This window comes from Mesoplodon densirostris (genome assembly GCF_025265405.1).
Source record: "Mesoplodon densirostris isolate mMesDen1 chromosome Y unlocalized genomic scaffold, mMesDen1 primary haplotype SUPER_Y_unloc_1, whole genome shotgun sequence".
NCBI classification, from domain to species: domain Eukaryota; kingdom Metazoa; phylum Chordata; class Mammalia; order Artiodactyla; family Ziphiidae; genus Mesoplodon; species Mesoplodon densirostris.
In genome coordinates this window covers 1819793-1846134 of record NW_026778236.1, presented here as the reverse complement: position 1 = coordinate 1846134, position 26342 = coordinate 1819793, and positions in this window count along the sequence as shown.

Here is a 26342-nt window from a genome sequence, read left to right as displayed (position 1 = left end):
AAAGGAAAAGTTTAAGTTCTTTTCTTTAATTGATGCTTGAATACTACTAAAAGAAAAATGTTGGTTTGTGGGGACGAGGCATATATTACCTTTTCCTCTATGAATTTTCAGACAAAGTGAAAACATGGAATTATTCAAAGTACTTGCATAGTTGTTAATATTAATTGAAATATAGAATTTGTGTTTAAAATGTTCAAAATTTTCAGAATAAAAAAATCAGAATTTTCTTGAAACCTATGTCCTGTGAGAGAATGTTCTGGTCTGTAGACTAGTTTAGCTATGTATATTGGCCACCTGGTTTTTTATTTAATTATTATAAACAATAATTGAAACTTGCCATATGAACTGTAGTTTGTGCTCTTAACTTTTTTAGCAGTTTTCTGATCCTTAATATGGTACAGACTTGAAACAGCCATTATCAAATTGCCATTTTACCTGTAGAATATGAATGAAGCCAAATGTAGCACGATATTGACTTCAAAACACAACAGAAGCTAAGAAGCCTACCCTTTCCATTATTAGATGGTTAGCCTAGTGAACAAACAAGAGAAGAGAGCAAACAAGGTCCTAGTGACCTCCAGGAATGAGGAATAAGAATTAACACATGAAGAGAACATTATTTATGGGAGATAGTTTCATATTTTGGAAGTGGTACAGTGTTTTTCAAATGAGCCCTTAATTGCTAATAAACAAGAGAAGTCACTACTGCTATCATCATACAAGGTCAATAATTAAGGTTGTGCACTTAAAGGAGAGAGCCAACCACTTGGTGATTGAATATGTGACAGTAGTTACCAAAAATTAATGTTTTGCTCCAAGTTTGAGAAGTGTTCCCTACTGCTGGTAATTTAAAGGTTATGCCAAATGTATGGGGAACGGGAGATGTCAGAAAATACAATGTTCAGTGGTAACATTGAAAGGGAAACGAAAATGTGCGTAAATGGAATTTTAGAAGGAGTAGTTTTTTTAAATGATTTTGGAGAGTGGAAGGATATCAGACTTTGGGATTTTTCTTTGAAACATTACTGTCAATTTTGAGATACTTACATAAGCATTCTTAAATTAAAGGTTCAGTATCACATGGAAGAGAAAATTATGGAGGTCCTCCTCATAGAGAGCCAGTCTCTTTTCAGAGAGTTGGCTATATGTCACAAAGAGATGGTGGTTATGCTACTAGAGACAGGTAAGGGAAAACACAGTATATGAATTAAGTCATGGTTAATTTTGTTGTTCTTGTTGAAATTTACCTAACACAAAATTGAACCTTTAAAAGTGAACAAGTCAGTAACATTTAGTACACTTAACAGTGTTATGCAACCACCAGCTCTGTTCAGTTCCAAAACATTTCATTACCCCAAAATAAAATTAATAAGCAGTCACTCCCATTTTCTCCCCCCTTGTCCCTGGTAGGTACCCACCTGTGTCCTTATCTATGAATTTATCTAATCCTGAATATACCATACTAATGGAAGCAAACAATATGTGACCTTTATTATCCAGCTTCCCCTTAGCATAAATGTTTTCAAAGATCATTCATGCTCTAGCATGAATCAGTACTTCAGACCTTGTTTTTTTTTTTTTTTTTTGGCTGACTAAATATTCCATTTTATGTGCGATTAACATGGTTTGTTTATCCATCTGTGTGAGTTATTCCCATCATTGTGCTGTCATGAATACTCCTGTACAAGCATTTGGGTACCTGTTTTCAATTCTTTTTGAGTGTATATATACTTAGGAGTGGAATTCCTGGGACATATAGTAATTCTTTAATTTTTTAAGGAACTGCTGATCTGTTCCATAGAGCCGGTACTATTTTACATTTCTGCCACGCACATATACTTGATTTGTTTCTCTGCATCTGCACCAACACTTGATATATTCAGATTGTTTATTTTTAATTATAGCCAGTCTGATAAGTGGAAAGTGGATATTTCCTTTTGGTTTTGAATTTCATTTTCCTAATAAATATGTTGAGCAGCTTTTCATGTCCTTGTTGGTCATTGTATATCTTCTTTGAACAAAAGTATATTCAAGTCCTTTGCCCGTTTAAAATTTTTTGTCTTTTTGCTGTCTGAATTCTTTATATATTCTGGATATAATAAGTTGCATTTAAAGTTTCATCTGCTTTATTTAATTTATTCAAGGAGAAATTATCCAAGCTCCCGAGCCAGCATGGATTATACTCCGCCACATGGAATCTATGCACACGGTTATTATGGACATTTAAGTTCTTGGAATGATCATCCCTCTAGAGGACATAGGTAATAAAAAATTTTGTGTTTATATCAAATAAAAACATTCTTTTAAATTATGTGATCGTGACACATAACTTAAATTTATCACATAATTTATGACATTCTTTTAAATTTAGTGATCGTGATGGCCATGGTGGAAGTTGTGATAGAGATTATTCTGCATATCGAAGTGGAAGCTCTAACAGGGATTCATATGGGAGTAACGGTAGGAGCCCAGTTACACCTTGTAAATCATAGTATTAGACTTAACCAGATCATTGTTTACTCTAATTTTATTTCAGTTCCTTAAAGGTAGAACTATGTTTAGCATAGCCTTTTTTATAAGTTAAAGAGCTTTGAATTGTTTTCTTAATAGCTCACTTAAAATAAAATGCTATGAAGGGTAAATGGGCAGTCTCATCTTTTTTTCTCATTACAGAAAAATTATTTTAACATTATTATTATTTATTTATTTATTTATTTATTTTGCAGAACTTGTGCCTCTCCCCATAGTGGCCTGTCCAGTTGCGGAGCACAGGCTCCTGTCGCTCAGGCCCAGCGGTCGTGGCCCACGGTCCCAACCTCTCCGCGGCATGTGGGATCTTCCCGGACCGGGGCACGAACCCGTGTCCCATGCATCGGCAGGCGGACTGTCAACCACTGCGCCACCAGGGAAGCCCTACTAAATCTTGTTAAAAGTTGCCACTCTACTGATTATTTAAAAATGCTAAAATAGAGGCTTTTACTGTCCAAGAAACTACTTAGGCTGAAAACTATTGCTCTCTCTTTTAAATAAATATGAAAGCCCTTCACCCTTGCTACATAGTTTATATTTTCATAGCAGAGACAGATAAAGCTTATCTTTTCCAATATTTAGCACTTTGAGTCATGTTATATGATACCAGAAAAATTTGTAATGTTTAAAGTTTGTTTCTCAATCATTAACTTCCCAGTTGACTCCCGTGTTGCACCAGCAGCACGAAGGGTCCCGCTGACATATGGAGGAATCAGTTGCTGTGATAGCAATACGAGAGGTGTATATGGAGGAGGTCCGGAAGGTTACTCAAGCAGCCAAAGTAATACTTATTCAAGTGGTTGTGAGCGTGGAAGACAGGAACAATGAGGGTTTCCACCCTCCGTGAATAGGGAGTACCTTGCTCCCTGTGACTCTCATACAGTAGCTCAGGTTGTGGGGCATCCAGATGAGGTTATGTGGGAAGCCAATCTGAAAGAGAGGGCCGAAGCAGATATTAAAAATAACACTCAGTAAAAGGCGAAAGATTTACGCGTGTTGAAGAGAAAATGGTACTGGCACAAAAACAGAAAGATAGATCAATGGAACAGGATAGAAAGCCCAGAGATAAACCCACGGACATATGGTCACCTTATCTTTGATAAAGGAGGCAGGAATGTACAGTGGAGAAAGGACAGTCTCTTCAATAAGTGGTGCTGGGAAAACTGGACAGGGACATGTAAAAGTATGAGATTAGATCACTCCCTAACACCATACACAAAAATAAGCTCAAAATGGATTAAAGACCTAAATGTAAGGCCAGACACTATCAAACTCCTAGAGGAAAACATAGGCAGAACACTCTATGACATAAATCACAGCAAGATCCTTTTTGACCCACCTCCTAGAGAAATGGAAATAAAGACAAAAATAAACACATGGGACCTAATGAAACTTCAAAGCTTTTGCACAGCAAAGGAAACCATAAACAAGACCAAAAGACAACCCTCAGAATGGGAGAAAATATTTGCAAATGAAGCAACTGACAAAGGATTAATCTCCAAAATTTATAAGCAGCTCATGCAGCTCAATAGCAAAAAAACAAACAACCCAATCCAAAAATGGGCAGAAGACCTAAATAGACATTTCTCCACAGAAGATATACAGACAGCCAACAAACACATGAAAGGATGCTCAACATCTTTACTCATTAGAGAAATGCAAATCAAAACTACAATGAGATATCATCTCACACCAGTCAGAATGGCCATCATCAAAAAATCTAGAAACAATAAATGCTGGAGAGGGTGTGGAAAAAAGGGAACACTCTTGCACTGCTGGTGGGAATGTGAATTGGTACAGCCACTATGGAGAACAGTATGGAGGTTCCTTAAAAAACTACAAATAGAACTACCATATGACCCAGCAATCCCACTACTGGGCATATACCCTGAGAAAACCATAATTCAAAAAGAGACATGTACCAAAATGTTCATAGCAGCCCTATTTACAATAGCCCGGAGATGGAAACAACCTAAGTGTCCATCATCGGATGAATGGATAAAGAAGATGTGGCACATATATACAATGGAATATTACTCAGCCATAAAAAGAAATGAAATTGAGCTATTTGTAATGAGGTGGATGGACCTAGAGTCTGTCATACAGAGTGAAGTAAGTCAGAAAGAGAAAGACAAATACTGTATGCTGACACATATATATGGAATTTAAGAAAAAAATGTCATCAAGAACATAGGGGTAAGACAGGAATAAAGACACAGACCTACTAGAGCATGAACTTGAGGATATGGGGAGGGGGAAGGGTAAGCTGTGACAAAGTGAAAGAGCGGCATGGACATATATACACTACCAAATGTAAGGTAGATAGCTAGTGGGAAGCAGCCGCATAGCACAGGGAGATCAGCTCGGTTCTTTGTGACCGCCTGGAGGGGTGGGATAGGGAGGGTGGGAGGGAGATGCAAAAGGGAGGGGATATGGGAACATATGTATATGTATAACTGATTAAATTTGTAAAATAAAAAAAAATAAAAAAAAATAAAAAAAATAAAAAAAATAAAAAAAAAAATAAAAAAAATAAAAATAACACTCAGTTATGTACCAAATGTTCTTTACAAAGGAAAAGTTTAAGTTCTTTTCTTTAATTGATGCTTGAATACTACTAAAAGAAAAACGTTGGTTTGCGGGGACGAGGCATATATTACCTTTTCCTCTATGAATTTTCAGACAAAGTGAAAACATGGAGTTATTCAAAGTACTTGCATAGTTGTTACTATTAATTGAAATATAGAATTTGTGTTTAAAATGTTCAAAATTTTCAGAATAAAAAAATCAGAATTTTCTTGAAACCTATGTCCTGTGAGAGAATGTTCTGGTCTGTTGACTAGTTTAGCTATGTATATTGGCCACCTGGTTTTTTATTTAATTATTATAAACAATAATTGAAACTTGCCATATGAACTGTAGTTTGTGCTCTTAACTTTTTTAGCAGTTTTCTGATCCTTAATATGGTACAGACTTGAAACAGCCATTATCAAATTGCCATTTTACCTGTAGAATATGAATGAAGCCAAATGTAGCACGATATTGACTTCAAAACACAACAGAAGCTAAGAAGCCTACCCTTTCCATTATTAGATGGTTAGCCTAGTGAACAAACAAGAGAAGAGAGCAAACAAGGTCCTAGTGACCTCCAGGAATGAGGAATAAGAATTAACACATGAAGAGAACATTATTTATGGGAGATAGTTTCATATTTTGGAAGTGGTACAGTGTTTTTCAAATGAGCCCTTAATTGCTAATAAACAAGAGAAGTCACTACTGCTATCATCATACAAGGTCAATAATTAAGGTTGTGCACTTAAAGGAGAGAGCCAACCACTTGGTGATTGAATATGTGACAGTAGTTACCAAAAATTAATGTTTTGCTCCAAGTTTGAGAAGTGTTCCCTACTGCTGGTAATTTAAAGGTTATGCCAAATGTATGGGGAACGGGAGATGTCAGAAAATACAATGTTCAGTGGTAACATTGAAAGGGAAACGAAAATGTGCGTAAATGGAATTTTAGAAGGAGTAGTTTTTTTAAATGATTTTGGAGAGTGGAAGGATATCAGACTTTGGGATTTTTCTTTGAAACATTACTGTCAATTTTGAGATACTTACATAAGCATTCTTAAATTAAAGGTTCAGTATCACATGGAAGAGAAAATTATGGAGGTCCTCCTCGTAGAGAGCCAGTCTCTTTTCAGAGAGTTGGCTATATGTCACAAAGAGATGGTGGTTATGCTACTAGAGACAGGTAAGGGAAAACACAGTATATGAATTAAGTCATGGTTAATTTTGTTGTTCTTGTTGAAATTTACCTAACACAAAATTGAACCTTTAAAAGTGAACAAGTCAGTAACATTTAGTACACTTAACAGTGTTATGCAACCACCAGCTCTGTTCAGTTCCAAAACATTTCATTACCCCAAAATAAAATTAATAAGCAGTCACTCCCATTTTCTCCCCCCTTGTCCCTGGTAGGTACCCACCTGTGTCCTTATCTATGAATTTATCTAATCCTGAATATACCATACTAATGGAAGCAAACAATATGTGACCTTTATTATCCAGCTTCCCCTTAGCATAAATGTTTTCAAAGATCATTCATGCTCTAGCATGAATCAGTACTTCAGACCTTGTTTTTTTTTTTTTTTTTGGCTGACTAAATATTCCATTTTATGTGCGATTAACATGGTTTGTTTATCCATCTGTGTGAGTTATTCCCATCATTGTGCTGTCATGAATACTCCTGTACAAGCATTTGGGTACCTGTTTTCAATTCTTTTTGAGTGTATATATACTTAGGAGTGGAATTCCTGGGACATATAGTAATTCTTTAATTTTTTAAGGAACTGCTGATCTGTTCCATAGAGCCGGTACTATTTTACATTTCTGCCACGCACATATACTTGATTTGTTTCTCTGCATCTGCACCAACACTTGATATATTCAGATTGTTTATTTTTAATTATAGCCAGTCTGATAAGTGGAAAGTGGATATTTCCTTTTGGTTTTGAATTTCATTTTCCTAATAAATATGTTGAGCAGCTTTTCATGTCCTTGTTGGTCATTGTATATCTTCTTTGAACAAAAGTATATTCAAGTCCTTTGCCCGTTTAAAATTTTTTGTCTTTTTGCTGTCTGAATTCTTTATATATTCTGGATATAATAAGTTGCATTTAAAGTTTCATCTGCTTTATTTAATTTATTCAAGGAGAAATTATCCAAGCTCCCGAGCCAGCATGGATTATACTCCGCCACATGGAATCTATGCACACGGTTATTATGGACATTTAAGTTCTTGGAATGATCATCCCTCTAGAGGACATAGGTAATAAAAAATTTTGTGTTTATATCAAATAAAAACATTCTTTTAAATTATGTGATCGTGACACATAACTTAAATTTATCACATAATTTATGACATTCTTTTAAATTTAGTGATCGTGATGGCCATGGTGGAAGTTGTGATAGAGATTATTCTGCATATCGAAGTGGAAGCTCTAACAGGGATTCATATGGGAGTAACGGTAGGAGCCCAGTTACACCTTGTAAATCATAGTATTAGACTTAACCAGATCATTGTTTACTCTAATTTTATTTCAGTTCCTTAAAGGTAGAACTATGTTTAGCATAGCCTTTTTTATAAGTTAAAGAGCTTTGAATTGTTTTCTTAATAGCTCACTTAAAATAAAATGCTATGAAGGGTAAATGGGCAGTCTCATCTTTTTTTCTCATTACAGAAAAATTATTTTAACATTATTATTATTTATTTATTTATTTATTTATTTTGCAGAACTTGTGCCTCTCCCCATAGTGGCCTGTCCAGTTGCGGAGCACAGGCTCCTGTCGCTCAGGCCCAGCGGTCGTGGCCCACGGTCCCAACCTCTCCGCGGCATGTGGGATCTTCCCGGACCGGGGCACGAACCCGTGTCCCATGCATCGGCAGGCGGACTGTCAACCACTGCGCCACCAGGGAAGCCCTACTAAATCTTGTTAAAAGTTGCCACTCTACTGATTATTTAAAAATGCTAAAATAGAGGCTTTTACTGTCCAAGAAACTACTTAGGCTGAAAACTATTGCTCTCTCTTTTAAATAAATATGAAAGCCCTTCACCCTTGCTACATAGTTTATATTTTCATAGCAGAGACAGATAAAGCTTATCTTTTCCAATATTTAGCACTTTGAGTCATGTTATATGATACCAGAAAAATTTGTAATGTTTAAAGTTTGTTTCTCAATCATTAACTTCCCAGTTGACTCCCGTGTTGCACCAGCAGCACGAAGGGTCCCGCTGACATATGGAGGAATCAGTTGCTGTGATAGCAATACGAGAGGTGTATATGGAGGAGGTCCGGAAGGTTACTCAAGCAGCCAAAGTAATACTTATTCAAGTGGTTGTGAGCGTGGAAGACAGGAACTATGAGGGTTTCCACCCTCCGTGAATAGGGAGTACCTTGCTCCCTGTGACTCTCATACAGTAGCTCAGGTTGTGGGGCATCCAGATGAGGTTATGTGGGAAGCCAATCTGAAAGAGAGGGCCGAAGCAGATATTAAAAATAACACTCAGTAAAAGGCGAAAGATTTACGCGTGTTGAAGAGAAAATGGTACTGGCACAAAAACAGAAAGATAGATCAATGGAACAGGATAGAAAGCCCAGAGATAAACCCACGGACATATGGTCACCTTATCTTTGATAAAGGAGGCAGGAATGTACAGTGGAGAAAGGACAGTCTCTTCAATAAGTGGTGCTGGGAAAACTGGACAGGGACATGTAAAAGTATGAGATTAGATCACTCCCTAACACCATACACAAAAATAAGCTCAAAATGGATTAAAGACCTAAATGTAAGGCCAGACACTATCAAACTCCTAGAGGAAAACATAGGCAGAACACTCTATGACATAAATCACAGCAAGATCCTTTTTGACCCACCTCCTAGAGAAATGGAAATAAAGACAAAAATAAACACATGGGACCTAATGAAACTTCAAAGCTTTTGCACAGCAAAGGAAACCATAAACAAGACCAAAAGACAACCCTCAGAATGGGAGAAAATATTTGCAAATGAAGCAACTGACAAAGGATTAATCTCCAAAATTTATAAGCAGCTCATGCAGCTCAATAGCAAAAAAACAAACAACCCAATCCAAAAATGGGCAGAAGACCTAAATAGACATTTCTCCACAGAAGATATACAGACAGCCAACAAACACATGAAAGGATGCTCAACATCTTTACTCATTAGAGAAATGCAAATCAAAACTACAATGAGATATCATCTCACACCAGTCAGAATGGCCATCATCAAAAAATCTAGAAACAATAAATGCTGGAGAGGGTGTGGAAAAAAGGGAACACTCTTGCACTGCTGGTGGGAATGTGAATTGGTACAGCCACTATGGAGAACAGTATGGAGGTTCCTTAAAAAACTACAAATAGAACTACCATATGACCCAGCAATCCCACTACTGGGCATATACCCTGAGAAAACCATAATTCAAAAAGAGACATGTACCAAAATGTTCATAGCAGCCCTATTTACAATAGCCCGGAGATGGAAACAACCTAAGTGTCCATCATCGGATGAATGGATAAAGAAGATGTGGCACATATATACAATGGAATATTACTCAGCCATAAAAAGAAATGAAATTGAGCTATTTGTAATGAGGTGGATGGACCTAGAGTCTGTCATACAGAGTGAAGTAAGTCAGAAAGAGAAAGACAAATACTGTATGCTGACACATATATATGGAATTTAAGAAAAAAATGTCATCAAGAACATAGGGGTAAGACAGGAATAAAGACACAGACCTACTAGAGCATGAACTTGAGGATATGGGGAGGGGGAAGGGTAAGCTGTGACAAAGTGAAAGAGCGGCATGGACATATATACACTACCAAATGTAAGGTAGATAGCTAGTGGGAAGCAGCCGCATAGCACAGGGAGATCAGCTCGGTTCTTTGTGACCGCCTGGAGGGGTGGGATAGGGAGGGTGGGAGGGAGATGCAAAAGGGAGGGGATATGGGAACATATGTATATGTATAACTGATTAAATTTGTAAAATAAAAAAAAATAAAAAAAAATAAAAAAAATAAAAAAAATAAAAAAAAAAATAAAAAAAATAAAAATAACACTCAGTTATGTACCAAATGTTCTTTACAAAGGAAAAGTTTAAGTTCTTTTCTTTAATTGATGCTTGAATACTACTAAAAGAAAAACGTTGGTTTGCGGGGACGAGGCATATATTACCTTTTCCTCTATGAATTTTCAGACAAAGTGAAAACATGGAGTTATTCAAAGTACTTGCATAGTTGTTACTATTAATTGAAATATAGAATTTGTGTTTAAAATGTTCAAAATTTTCAGAATAAAAAAATCAGAATTTTCTTGAAACCTATGTCCTGTGAGAGAATGTTCTGGTCTGTTGACTAGTTTAGCTATGTATATTGGCCACCTGGTTTTTTATTTAATTATTATAAACAATAATTGAAACTTGCCATATGAACTGTAGTTTGTGCTCTTAACTTTTTTAGCAGTTTTCTGATCCTTAATATGGTACAGACTTGAAACAGCCATTATCAAATTGCCATTTTACCTGTAGAATATGAATGAAGCCAAATGTAGCACGATATTGACTTCAAAACACAACAGAAGCTAAGAAGCCTACCCTTTCCATTATTAGATGGTTAGCCTAGTGAACAAACAAGAGAAGAGAGCAAACAAGGTCCTAGTGACCTCCAGGAATGAGGAATAAGAATTAACACATGAAGAGAACATTATTTATGGGAGATAGTTTCATATTTTGGAAGTGGTACAGTGTTTTTCAAATGAGCCCTTAATTGCTAATAAACAAGAGAAGTCACTACTGCTATCATCATACAAGGTCAATAATTAAGGTTGTGCACTTAAAGGAGAGAGCCAACCACTTGGTGATTGAATATGTGACAGTAGTTACCAAAAATTAATGTTTTGCTCCAAGTTTGAGAAGTGTTCCCTACTGCTGGTAATTTAAAGGTTATGCCAAATGTATGGGGAACGGGAGATGTCAGAAAATACAATGTTCAGTGGTAACATTGAAAGGGAAACGAAAATGTGCGTAAATGGAATTTTAGAAGGAGTAGTTTTTTTAAATGATTTTGGAGAGTGGAAGGATATCAGACTTTGGGATTTTTCTTTGAAACATTACTGTCAATTTTGAGATACTTACATAAGCATTCTTAAATTAAAGGTTCAGTATCACATGGAAGAGAAAATTATGGAGGTCCTCCTCGTAGAGAGCCAGTCTCTTTTCAGAGAGTTGGCTATATGTCACAAAGAGATGGTGGTTATGCTACTAGAGACAGGTAAGGGAAAACACAGTATATGAATTAAGTCATGGTTAATTTTGTTGTTCTTGTTGAAATTTACCTAACACAAAATTGAACCTTTAAAAGTGAACAAGTCAGTAACATTTAGTACACTTAACAGTGTTATGCAACCACCAGCTCTGTTCAGTTCCAAAACATTTCATTACCCCAAAATAAAATTAATAAGCAGTCACTCCCATTTTCTCCCCCCTTGTCCCTGGTAGGTACCCACCTGTGTCCTTATCTATGAATTTATCTAATCCTGAATATACCATACTAATGGAAGCAAACAATATGTGACCTTTATTATCCAGCTTCCCCTTAGCATAAATGTTTTCAAAGATCATTCATGCTCTAGCATGAATCAGTACTTCAGACCTTGTTTTTTTTTTTTTTTTTGGCTGACTAAATATTCCATTTTATGTGCGATTAACATGGTTTGTTTATCCATCTGTGTGAGTTATTCCCATCATTGTGCTGTCATGAATACTCCTGTACAAGCATTTGGGTACCTGTTTTCAATTCTTTTTGAGTGTATATATACTTAGGAGTGGAATTCCTGGGACATATAGTAATTCTTTAATTTTTTAAGGAACTGCTGATCTGTTCCATAGAGCCGGTACTATTTTACATTTCTGCCACGCACATATACTTGATTTGTTTCTCTGCATCTGCACCAACACTTGATATATTCAGATTGTTTATTTTTAATTATAGCCAGTCTGATAAGTGGAAAGTGGATATTTCCTTTTGGTTTTGAATTTCATTTTCCTAATAAATATGTTGAGCAGCTTTTCATGTCCTTGTTGGTCATTGTATATCTTCTTTGAACAAAAGTATATTCAAGTCCTTTGCCCGTTTAAAATTTTTTGTCTTTTTGCTGTCTGAATTCTTTATATATTCTGGATATAATAAGTTGCATTTAAAGTTTCATCTGCTTTATTTAATTTATTCAAGGAGAAATTATCCAAGCTCCCGAGCCAGCATGGATTATACTCCGCCACATGGAATCTATGCACACGGTTATTATGGACATTTAAGTTCTTGGAATGATCATCCCTCTAGAGGACATAGGTAATAAAAAATTTTGTGTTTATATCAAATAAAAACATTCTTTTAAATTATGTGATCGTGACACATAACTTAAATTTATCACATAATTTATGACATTCTTTTAAATTTAGTGATCGTGATGGCCATGGTGGAAGTTGTGATAGAGATTATTCTGCATATCGAAGTGGAAGCTCTAACACGGATTCATATGGGAGTAACGGTAGGAGCCCAGCTACACCTTGTAAATCATAGAATTAGACTTAACCAGATCATTGTTTACTCTAATTTTATTTCAGTTCCTTAAAGGTAGAACTATGTTTAGCATAGACTTTTTTATAAGTTAAAAACCATTGAATTGTTTTCTTAATAGCTCACTTAAAATAAAATGCTATGAAGGGTAAATGGGCAGTCTCATCTTTTTTTCTCATTACAGAAAAATTATTTTAACATTATTATTATTATTATTTATTTATTTATTTTGCAGAACTTGTGCCTCTCCCCATAGTGGCCTGTCCAGTTGCGGAGCACAGGCTCCTGTCGCTCAGGCCCAGCGGTCGTGGCCCACGGTCCCAACCTCTCCGCGGCATGTGGGATCTTCCCGGACCGGGGACGAACCCGTGTCCCATGCATCGGCAGGCGGACTGTCAACCACTGCGCCACCAGGGAAGCCCTACTAAATCTTGTTAAAAGTTGCCACTCTACTGATTATTTAAAAATGCTAAAATAGAGGCTTTTACTGTCAAAGAAACTACTTAGGCTGAAAACTATTGCTCTCTCTTTTAAATAAATATGAAAGCCCTTCACCCTTGCTACATAGTTTATATTTTCATAGCAGAGACAGATAAAGCTTATCTTTTCCAATATTTAGCACTTTGAGTCATGTTATATGATACCAGAAAAATTTGTAATGTTTAAAGTTTGTTTCTCAATCATTAACTTCCCAGTTGACTCCCGTGTTGCACCAGCAGCACGAAGGGTCCCGCTGACATACGCTGGAAGCAGTTGCTGTGATAGCAATACGAGAGGTGTATATGGAGGAGGTCCGGAAGGTTACTCAAGCAGCCAAAGTAATATTTATTCAAGTGGTTGTGAGCGTGGAAGACAGGAACAATGAGGGTTTCCACCCTCCGTGAATAGGGAGTACCTTGCTCCCTGTGACTCTCATACAGTAGCTCAGGTTGTGGGGCATCCAGATGAGGTTATGTGGGAAGCCAATCTGAAAGAGAGGGCCGAAGCAGATATTAAAAATAACACTCAGTTATGTACCAAATGTTCTTTACAAAGGAAAAGTTTAAGTTCTTTTCTTTAATTGATGCTTGAATACTACTAAAAGAAAAATGTTGGTTTGTGGGGACGAGGCATATATTACCTTTTCCTCTATGAATTTTCAGACAAAGTGAAAACATGGAATTATTCAAAGTACTTGCATAGTTGTTAATATTAATTGAAATATAGAATTTGTGTTTAAAATGTTCAAAATTTTCAGAATAAAAAAATCAGAATTTTCTTGAAACCTATGTCCTGTGAGAGAATGTTCTGGTCTGTAGACTAGTTTAGCTATGTATATTGGCCACCTGGTTTTTTATTTAATTATTATAAACAATAATTGAAACTTGCCATATGAACTGTAGTTTGTGCTCTTAACTTTTTTAGCAGTTTTCTGATCCTTAATATGGTACAGACTTGAAACAGCCATTATCAAATTGCCATTTTACCTGTAGAATATGAATGAAGCCAAATGTAGCACGATATTGACTTCAAAACACAACAGAAGCTAAGAAGCCTACCCTTTCCATTATTAGATGGTTAGCCTAGTGAACAAACAAGAGAAGAGAGCAAACAAGGTCCTAGTGACCTCCAGGAATGAGGAATAAGAATTAATACATGAAGAGAACATTATTTATGGGAGATAGTTTCATATTTTGGAAGCGGTACAGTGTTTTTCAAATGAGCCCTTTATTGCTAATAAACAAGAGAAGTCACTACTGCTATCATCATACAAGGTCAATAATTAAGGTTGTGCACTTAAAGGAGAGAGCCAACCACTTGGTGATTGAATATGTGACAGTAGTTACCAAAAATTAATGTTTTGCTCCAAGTTTGAGAAGTGTTCCCTACTGCTGGTAATTTAAAGGTTATGCCAAATGTATGGGGAACGGGAGATGTCAGAAAATACAATGTTCAGTGGTAACATTGAAAGGGAAACGAAAATGTGCGTAAATGGAATTTTAGAAGGAGTAGTTTTTTAAAATGATTTTGGAGAGTGGAAGGATATCAGACTTTGGGATTTTTCTTTGAAACATTACTGTCAATTTTGAGATACTTACATAAGCATTCTTAAATTAAAGGTTCAGTATCACATGGAAGAGAAAATTATGGAGGTCCTCCTCGTAGAGAGCCAGTCTCTTTTCAGAGAGTTGGCTATATGTCACAAAGAGATGGTGGTTATGCTACTAGAGACAGGTAAGGGAAAACACAGTATATGAATTAAGTCATGGTTAATTTTGTTGTTCTTGTTGAAATTTACCTAACACAAAATTGAACCTTTAAAAGTGAACAAGTCAGTAACATTTAGTACACTTAACAGTGTTATGCAACCACCAGCTCTGTTCAGTTCCAAAACATTTCATTACCCCAAAATAAAATTAATAAGCAGTCACTCCCATTTTCTCCCCCCTTGTCCCTGGTAGGTACCCACCTGTGTCCTTATCTATGAATTTATCTAATCCTGACTATACCATACTAATGGAAGCAAACAATATGTGACCTTTATTATCCAGCTTCCCCTTAGCATAAATGTTTTCAAAGATCATTCATGCTCTAGCATGAATCAGTACTTCAGACCTTGTTTTTTTTTTTGGCTGACTAAATATTCCATTTTATGTGCGATTAACATGGTTTGTTTATCCATCTGTGTGAGTTATTCCCATCATTGTGCTGTCATGAATACTCCTGTACAAGCATTTGGGTACCTGTTTTCAATTCTTTTTGAGTGTATATATACTTAGGAGTGGAATTCCTGGGACATATAGTAATTCTTTAATTTTTTAAGGAACTGCTGATCTGTTCCATAGAGCCGGTACTATTTTACATTTCTGCCACGCACATATACTTGATTTGTTTCTCTGCATCTGCACCAACACTTGATATATTCAGATTGTTTATTTTTAATTATAGCCAGTCTGATAAGTGGAAAGTGGATATTTCCTTTTGGTTTTGAATTTCATTTTCCTAATAAATATGTTGAGCAGCTTTTCATGTCCTTGTTGGTCATTGTATATCTTCTTTGAACAAAAGTATATTCAAGTCCTTTGCCCGTTTAAAATTTTTTGTCTTTTTGCTGTCTGAATTCTTTCTATATTCTGGATATGATAAGTTGCATTTAAAGTTTCATCTGCTTTATTTAATTTATTCAAGGAGAAATTATCCAAGCTCCCGAGCCAGCATGGATTATACTCCGCCACATAGAATCTATGCACACGGTTATTATGGACATTTAAGTTCTTGGAATGATCATCCCTCTAGAGGACATAGGTAATAAAAAATTTTGTGTTTACATCAAATAAAAACATTCTTTTAAATTATGTGATCGTGACACATAACTTAAATTTATCACATAATTTATGACATTCTTTTAAATTTAGTGATCGTGATGGCCATGGTGGAAGTTGTGATAGAGATTATTCTGCATATCGAAGTGGAAGCTCTAACAGGGATTCATATGGGAGTAACGGTAGGAGCCCAGTTACACCTTGTAAATCATAGAATTAGACTTAACCAGATCATTGTTTACTCTAATTTTATTTCAGTTCCTTAAAGGTAGAACTATGTTTAGCATAGCCTTTTTTATAAGTTAAAGACCTTTGAATTGTTTTCTTAATAGCTCACTTAAAATAAAATGCTATGAAGGGTAAATGGGCAGTCTCATCTTTTTTTCTCATTACAGAAAAATTATTTTAACATTATTATTATTATTATTTATTTATTTATTTTGCAGAACTTGTGCCTCTCCCCATAGTGGCCTGTCCAGTTGCGGAGCACAGGCTCCTGTCGCTCAGGCCCAGCGGTCGTGGCCCACGGTCCCAACCTCTCCGCGGCATGTGGGATCTTCCCGGACCGGGGCACGAACCCGTGTCCCATGCATCGGCAGGCGGACTGTCAACCACTGCGCCACCAGGGAAGCCCTACTAAATCTTGTTAAAAGTTGCCACTCTACTGATTATTTAAAAATGCTAAAATAGAGGCTTTTACTGTCCAAGAAACTACTTAGGCTGAAAACTATTGCTCTCTCTTTTAAATAAATATGAAAGCCCTTCACCCTTGCTACATAGTTTATATTTTCATAGCAGAGACAGATAAAGCTTATCTTTTCCAATATTTAGCACTTTGAGTCATGTTATATGATACCAGAAAAATTTGTAATGTTTAAAGTTTGTTTCTCAATCATTAACTTCCCAGTTGACTCCCGTGTTGCACCAGCAGCACGAAGGGTCCCGCTGACATATGGAGGAATCAGTTGCTGTGATAGCAATACGAGAGGTGTATATGGAGGAGGTCCGGAAGGTTACTCAAGCAGCCAAAGTAATACTTATTCAAGTGGTTGTGAGCGTGGAAGACAGGAACAATGAGGGTTTCCACCCTCCGTGAATAGGGAGTACCTTGCTCCCTGTGACTCTCATACAGTAGCTCAGGTTGTGGGGCATCCAGATGAGGTTATGTGGGAAGCCAATCTGAAAGAGAGGGCCGAAGCAGATATTAAAAATAACACTCAGTAAAAGGCGAAAGATTTACGCGTGTTGAAGAGAAAATGGTACTGGCACAAAAACAGAAAGATAGATCAATGGAACAGGATAGAAAGCCCAGAGATAAACCCACGGACATATGGTCACCTTATCTTTGATAAAGGAGGCAGGAATGTACAGTGGAGAAAGGACAGTCTCTTCAATAAGTGGTGCTGGGAAAACTGGACAGGGACATGTAAAAGTATGAGATTAGATCACTCCCTAACACCATACACAAAAATAAGCTCAAAATGGATTAAAGACCTAAATGTAAGGCCAGACACTATCAAACTCCTAGAGGAAAACATAGGCAGAACACTCTATGACATAAATCACAGCAAGATCCTTTTTGACCCACCTCCTAGAGAAATGGAAATAAAGACAAAAATAAACACATGGGACCTAATGAAACTTCAAAGCTTTTGCACAGCAAAGGAAACCATAAACAAGACCAAAAGACAACCCTCAGAATGGGAGAAAATATTTGCAAATGAAGCAACTGACAAAGGATTAATCTCCAAAATTTATAAGCAGCTCATGCAGCTCAATAGCAAAAAAACAAACAACCCAATCCAAAAATGGGCAGAAGACCTAAATAGACATTTCTCCACAGAAGATATACAGACAGCCAACAAACACATGAAAGGATGCTCAACATCTTTACTCATTAGAGAAATGCAAATCAAAACTACAATGAGATATCATCTCACACCAGTCAGAATGGCCATCATCAAAAAATCTAGAAACAATAAATGCTGGAGAGGGTGTGGAAAAAAGGGAACACTCTTGCACTGCTGGTGGGAATGTGAATTGGTACAGCCACTATGGAGAACAGTATGGAGGTTCCTTAAAAAACTACAAATAGAACTACCATATGACCCAGCAATCCCACTACTGGGCATATACCCTGAGAAAACCATAATTCAAAAAGAGACATGTACCAAAATGTTCATAGCAGCCCTATTTACAATAGCCCGGAGATGGAAACAACCTAAGTGTCCATCATCGGATGAATGGATAAAGAAGATGTGGCACATATATACAATGGAATATTACTCAGCCATAAAAAGAAATGAAATTGAGCTATTTGTAATGAGGTGGATGGACCTAGAGTCTGTCATACAGAGTGAAGTAAGTCAGAAAGAGAAAGACAAATACTGTATGCTGACACATATATATGGAATTTAAGAAAAAAATGTCATCAAGAACATAGGGGTAAGACAGGAATAAAGACACAGACCTACTAGAGCATGAACTTGAGGATATGGGGAGGGGGAAGGGTAAGCTGTGACAAAGTGAAAGAGCGGCATGGACATATATACACTACCAAATGTAAGGTAGATAGCTAGTGGGAAGCAGCCGCATAGCACAGGGAGATCAGCTCGGTTCTTTGTGACCGCCTGGAGGGGTGGGATAGGGAGGGTGGGAGGGAGATGCAAAAGGGAGGGGATATGGGAACATATGTATATGTATAACTGATTAAATTTGTAAAATAAAAAAAAATAATAATAAAAAAAAAAAAATAAAAAAAAATAAAAATAAAATAACACTCAGTTATGTACCAAATGTTCTTTACAAAGGAAAAGTTTAAGTTCTTTTCTTTAATTGATGCTTGAATACTACTAAAAGAAAAACGTTGGTTTGCGGGGACGAGGCATATATTACCTTTTCCTCTATGAATTTTCAGACAAAGTGAAAACATGGAATTATTCAAAGTACTTGCATAGTTGTTAATATTAATTGAAATATAGAATTTGTGTTTAAAATGTTCAAAATTTTCAGAATAAAAAAATCAGAATTTTCTTGAAACCTATGTCCTGTGAGAGAATGTTCTGGTCTGTAGACTAGTTTAGCTATGTATATTGGCCACCTGGTTTTTTATTTAATTATTATAAACAATAATTGAAACTTGCCATATGAACTGTAGTTTGTGCTCTTAACTTTTTTAGCAGTTTTCTGATCCTTAATATGGTACAGACTTGAAACAGCCATTATCAAATTGCCATTTTACCTGTAGAATATGAATGAAGCCAAATGTAGCACGATATTGACTTCAAAACACAACAGAAGCTAAGAAGCCTACCCTTTCCATTATTAGATGGTTAGCCTAGTGAACAAACAAGAGAAGAGAGCAAACAAAGTCCTAGTGACCTCCAGGAATGAGGAATAAGAATTAACACATGAAGAGAACATTATTTATGGGAGATAGTTTCATATTTTGGAAGTGGTACAGTGTTTTTCAAATGAGCCCTTTATTGCTAATAAACAAGAGAAGTCACTACTGCTATCATCATACAAGGTCAATAATTAAGGTTGTGCACTTAAAGGAGAGAGCCAACCACTTGGTGATTGAATATGTGACAGTAGTTACCAAAAATTAATGTTTTGCTCCAAGTTTGAGAAGTGTTCCCTACTGCTGGTAATTTAAAGGTTATGCCAAATGTATGGGGAACGGGAGATGTCAGAAAATACAATGTTCAGTGGTAACATTGAAAGGGAAACGAAAATGTGCGTAAATGGAATTTTAGAAGGAGTAGTTTTTTTAAATGATTTTGGAGAGTGGAAGGATATCAGACTTTGGGATTTTTCTTTGAAACATTACTGTCAATTTTGAGATACTTACATAAGCATTCTTAAATTAAAGGTTCAGTATCACATGGAAGAGAAAATTATGGAGGTCCTCCTCGTAGAGAGCCAGTCTCTTTTCAGAGAGTTGGCTATATGTCACAAAGAGATGGTGGTTATGCTACTAGAGACAGGTAAGGGAAAACACAGTATATGAATTAAGTCATGGTTAATTTTGTTGTTCTTGTTGAAATTTACCTAACACAAAATTGAACCTTTAAAAGTGAACAAGTCAGTAACATTTAGTACACTTAACAGTGTTATGCAACCACCAGCTCTGTTCAGTTCCAAAACATTTCATTACCCCAAAATAAAATTAATAAGCAGTCACTCCCATTTTCTCCCCCCTTGTCCCTGGTAGGTACCCACCTGTGTCCTTATCTATGAATTTATCTAATCCTGAATATACCATACTAATGGAAGCAAACAATATGTGACCTTTATTATCCAGCTTCCCCTTAGCATAAATGTTTTCAAAGATCATTCATGCTCTAGCATGAATCAGTACTTCAGACCTTGTTTTTTTTTTTTTTTTTGGCTGACTAAATATTCCATTTTATGTGCGATTAACATGGTTTGTTTATCCATCTGTGTGAGTTATTCCCATCATTGTGCTGTCATGAATACTCCTGTACAAGCATTTGGGTACCTGTTTTCAATTCTTTTTGAGTGTATATATACTTAGGAGTGGAATTCCTGGGACATATAGTAATTCTTTAATTTTTTAAGGAACTGCTGATCTGTTCCATAGAGCCGGTACTATTTTACATTTCTGCCACGCACATATACTTGATTTGTTTCTCTGCATCTGCACCAACACTTGATATATTCAGATTGTTTATTTTTAATTATAGCCAGTCTGATAAGTGGAAAGTGGATATTTCCTTTTGGTTTTGAATTTCATTTTCCTAATAAATATGTTGAGCAGCTTTTCATGTCCTTGTTGGTCATTGTATATCTTCTTTGAACAAAAGTATATTCAAGTCCTTTGCCCGTTTAAAATTTTTTGTCTTTTTGCTGTCTGAATTCTTTCTATATTCTGGATATGATAAGTTGCATTTAAAGTTTCATCTGCTTTATTTAATTTATTCAAGGAGAAATTATCCAAGCTCCCGAGCCAGCATGGATTATACTCCGCCACATAGAATCTATGCACACGGTTATTATGGACATTTAAGTTCTTGGAATGATCATCCCTCTAGAGGACATAGGTAATAAAAAATTTTGTGTTTACATCAAATAAAAACATTCTTTTAAATTATGTGATCGTGACACATAACTTAAATTTATCACATAATTTATGACATTCTTTTAAATTTAGTGATCGTGATGGCCATGGTGGAAGTTGTGATAGAGATTATTCTGCATATCGAAGTGGAAGCTCTAACAGGGATTCATATGGGAGTAACGGTAGGAGCCCAGTTACACCTTGTAAATCATAGAATTAGACTTAACCAGATCATTGTTTACTCTAATTTTATTTCAGTTCCTTAAAGGTAGAACTATGTTTAGCATAGCCTTTTTTATAAGTTAAAGACCTTTGAATTGTTTTCTTAATAGCTCACTTAAAATAAAATGCTATGAAGGGTAAATGGGCAGTCTCATCTTTTTTTCTCATTACAGAAAAATTATTTTAACATTATTATTATTATTATTTATTTATTTATTTTGCAGAACTTGTGCCTCTCCCCATAGTGGCCTGTCCAGTTGCGGAGCACAGGCTCCTGTCGCTCAGGCCCAGCGGTCGTGGCCCACGGTCCCAACCTCTCCGCGGCATGTGGGATCTTCCCGGACCGGGGCACGAACCCGTGTCCCATGCATCGGCAGGCGGACTGTCAACCACTGCGCCACCAGGGAAGCCCTACTAAATCTTGTTAAAAGTTGCCACTCTACTGATTATTTAAAAATGCTAAAATAGAGGCTTTTACTGTCCAAGAAACTACTTAGGCTGAAAACTATTGCTCTCTCTTTTAAATAAATATGAAAGCCCTTCACCCTTGCTACATAGTTTATATTTTCATAGCAGAGACAGATAAAGCTTATCTTTTCCAATATTTAGCACTTTGAGTCATGTTATATGATACCAGAAAAATTTGTAATGTTTAAAGTTTGTTTCTCAATCATTAACTTCCCAGTTGACTCCCGTGTTGCACCAGCAGCACGAAGGGTCCCGCTGACATATGGAGGAATCAGTTGCTGTGATAGCAATACGAGAGGTGTATATGGAGGAGGTCCGGAAGGTTACTCAAGCAGCCAAAGTAATACTTATTCAAGTGGTTGTGAGCGTGGAAGACAGGAACAATGAGGGTTTCCACCCTCCGTGAATAGGGAGTACCTTGCTCCCTGTGACTCTCATACAGTAGCTCAGGTTGTGGGGCATCCAGATGAGGTTATGTGGGAAGCCAATCTGAAAGAGAGGGCCGAAGCAGATATTAAAAATAACACTCAGTAAAAGGCGAAAGATTTACGCGTGTTGAAGAGAAAATGGTACTGGCACAAAAACAGAAAGATAGATCAATGGAACAGGATAGAAAGCCCAGAGATAAACCCACGGACATATGGTCACCTTATCTTTGATAAAGGAGGCAGGAATGTACAGTGGAGAAAGGACAGTCTCTTCAATAAGTGGTGCTGGGAAAACTGGACAGGGACATGTAAAAGTATGAGATTAGATCACTCCCTAACACCATACACAAAAATAAGCTCAAAATGGATTAAAGACCTAAATGTAAGGCCAGACACTATCAAACTCCTAGAGGAAAACATAGGCAGAACACTCTATGACATAAATCACAGCAAGATCCTTTTTGACCCACCTCCTAGAGAAATGGAAATAAAGACAAAAATAAACACATGGGACCTAATGAAACTTCAAAGCTTTTGCACAGCAAAGGAAACCATAAACAAGACCAAAAGACAACCCTCAGAATGGGAGAAAATATTTGCAAATGAAGCAACTGACAAAGGATTAATCTCCAAAATTTATAAGCAGCTCATGCAGCTCAATAGCAAAAAAACAAACAACCCAATCCAAAAATGGGCAGAAGACCTAAATAGACATTTCTCCACAGAAGATATACAGACAGCCAACAAACACATGAAAGGATGCTCAACATCTTTACTCATTAGAGAAATGCAAATCAAAACTACAATGAGATATCATCTCACACCAGTCAGAATGGCCATCATCAAAAAATCTAGAAACAATAAATGCTGGAGAGGGTGTGGAAAAAAGGGAACACTCTTGCACTGCTGGTGGGAATGTGAATTGGTACAGCCACTATGGAGAACAGTATGGAGGTTCCTTAAAAAACTACAAATAGAACTACCATATGACCCAGCAATCCCACTACTGGGCATATACCCTGAGAAAACCATAATTCAAAAAGAGACATGTACCAAAATGTTCATAGCAGCCCTATTTACAATAGCCCGGAGATGGAAACAACCTAAGTGTCCATCATCGGATGAATGGATAAAGAAGATGTGGCACATATATACAATGGAATATTACTCAGCCATAAAAAGAAATGAAATTGAGCTATTTGTAATGAGGTGGATGGACCTAGAGTCTGTCATACAGAGTGAAGTAAGTCAGAAAGAGAAAGACAAATACTGTATGCTGACACATATATATGGAATTTAAGAAAAAAATGTCATCAAGAACATAGGGGTAAGACAGGAATAAAGACACAGACCTACTAGAGCATGAACTTGAGGATATGGGGAGGGGGAAGGGTAAGCTGTGACAAAGTGAAAGAGCGGCATGGACATATATACACTACCAAATGTAAGGTAGATAGCTAGTGGGAAGCAGCCGCATAGCACAGGGAGATCAGCTCGGTTCTTTGTGACCGCCTGGAGGGGTGGGATAGGGAGGGTGGGAGGGAGATGCAAAAGGGAGGGGATATGGGAACATATGTATATGTATAACTGATTAAATTTGTAAAATAAAAAAAAATAATAATAAAAAAAAAAAAATAAAAAAAAATAAAAATAAAATAACACTCAGTTATGTACCAAATGTTCTTTACAAAGGAAAAGTTTAAGTTCTTTTCTTTAATTGATGCTTGAATACTACTAAAAGAAAAACGTTGGTTTGCGGGGACGAGGCATATATTACCTTTTCCTCTATGAATTTTCAGACAAAGTGAAAACATGGAATTATTCAAAGTACTTGCATAGTTGTTAATATTAATTGAAATATAGAATTTGTGTTTAAAATGTTCAAAATTTTCAGAATAAAAAAATCAGAATTTTCTTGAAACCTATGTCCTGTGAGAGAATGTTCTGGTCTGTAGACTAGTTTAGCTATGTATATTGGCCACCTGGTTTTTTATTTAATTATTATAAACAATAATTGAAACTTGCCATATGAACTGTAGTTTGTGCTCTTAACTTTTTTAGCAGTTTTCTGATCCTTAATATGGTACAGACTTGAAACAGCCATTATCAAATTGCCATTTTACCTGTAGAATATGAATGAAGCCAAATGTAGCACGATATTGACTTCAAAACACAACAGAAGCTAAGAAGCCTACCCTTTCCATTATTAGATGGTTAGCCTAGTGAACAAACAAGAGAAGAGAGCAAACAAAGTCCTAGTGACCTCCAGGAATGAGGAATAAGAATTAACACATGAAGAGAACATTATTTATGGGAGATAGTTTCATATTTTGGAAGTGGTACAGTGTTTTTCAAATGAGCCCTTTATTGCTAATAAACAAGAGAAGTCACTACTGCTATCATCATACAAGGTCAATAATTAAGGTTGTGCACTTAAAGGAGAGAGCCAACCACTTGGTGATTGAATATGTGACAGTAGTTACCAAAAATTAATGTTTTGCTCCAAGTTTGAGAAGTGTTCCCTACTGCTGGTAATTTAAAGGTTATGCCAAATGTATGGGGAACGGGAGATGTCAGAAAAGACAATGTTCAGTGGTAACATTGAAAGGGAAACGAAAATGTGCGTAAATGGAATTTTAGAAGGAGTAGTTTTTTTAAATGATTTTGGAGAGTGGAAGGATATCAGACTTTGGGATTTTTCTTTGAAACATTACTGTCAATTTTGAGATACTTACATAAGCATTCTTAAATTAAAGGTTCAGTATCACATGGAAGAGAAAATTATGGAGGTCCTCCTCGTAGAGAGCCAGTCTCTTTTCAGAGAGTTGGCTATATGTCACAAAGAGATGGTGGTTATGCTACTAGAGACAGGTAAGGGAAAACACAGTATATGAATTAAGTCATGGTTAATTTTGTTGTTCTTGTTGAAATTTACCTAACACAAAATTGAACCTTTAAAAGTGAACAAGTCAGTAACATTTAGTACACTTAACAGTGTTATGCAACCACCAGCTCTGTTCAGTTCCAAAACATTTCATTACCCCAAAATAAAATTAATAAGCAGTCACTCCCATTTTCTCCCCCCTTGTCCCTGGTAGGTACCCACCTGTGTCCTTATCTATGAATTTATCTAATCCTGAATATACCATACTAATGGAAGCAAACAATATGTGACCTTTATTATCCAGCTTCCCCTTAGCATAAATGTTTTCAAAGATCATTCATGCTCTAGCATGAATCAGTACTTCAGACCTTGTTTTTTTTTTTTTTTGGCTGACTAAATATTCCATTTTATGTGCGATTAACATGGTTTGTTTATCCATCTGTGTGAGTTATTCCCATCATTGTGCTGTCATGAATACTCCTGTACAAGCATTTGGGTACCTGTTTTCAATTCTTTTTGAGTGTATATATACTTAGGAGTGGAATTCCTGGGACATATAGTAATTCTTTAATTTTTTAAGGAACTGCTGATCTGTTCCATAGAGCCGGTACTATTTTACATTTCTGCCACGCACATATACTTGATTTGTTTCTCTGCATCTGCACCAACACTTGATATATTCAGATTGTTTATTTTTAATTATAGCCAGTCTGATAAGTGGAAAGTGGATATTTCCTTTTGGTTTTGAATTTCATTTTCCTAATAAATATGTTGAGCAGCTTTTCATGTCCTTGTTGGTCATTGTATATCTTCTTTGAACAAAAGTATATTCAAGTCCTTTGCCCGTTTAAAATTTTTTGTCTTTTTGCTGTCTGAATTCTTTATATATTCTGGATATAATAAGTTGCATTTAAAGTTTCATCTGCTTTATTTAATTTATTCAAGGAGAAATTATCCAAGCTCCCGAGCCAGCATGGATTATACTCCGCCACATGGAATCTATGCACACGGTTATTATGGACATTTAAGTTCTTGGAATGATCATCCCTCTAGAGGACATAGGTAATAAAAAATTTTGTGTTTATATCAAATAAAAACATTCTTTTAAATTATGTGATCGTGACACATAACTTAAATTTATCACATAATTTATGACATTCTTTTAAATTTAGTGATCGTGATGGCCATGGTGGAAGTTGTGATAGAGATTATTCTGCATATCGAAGTGGAAGCTCTAACAGGGATTCATATGGGAGTAACGGTAGGAG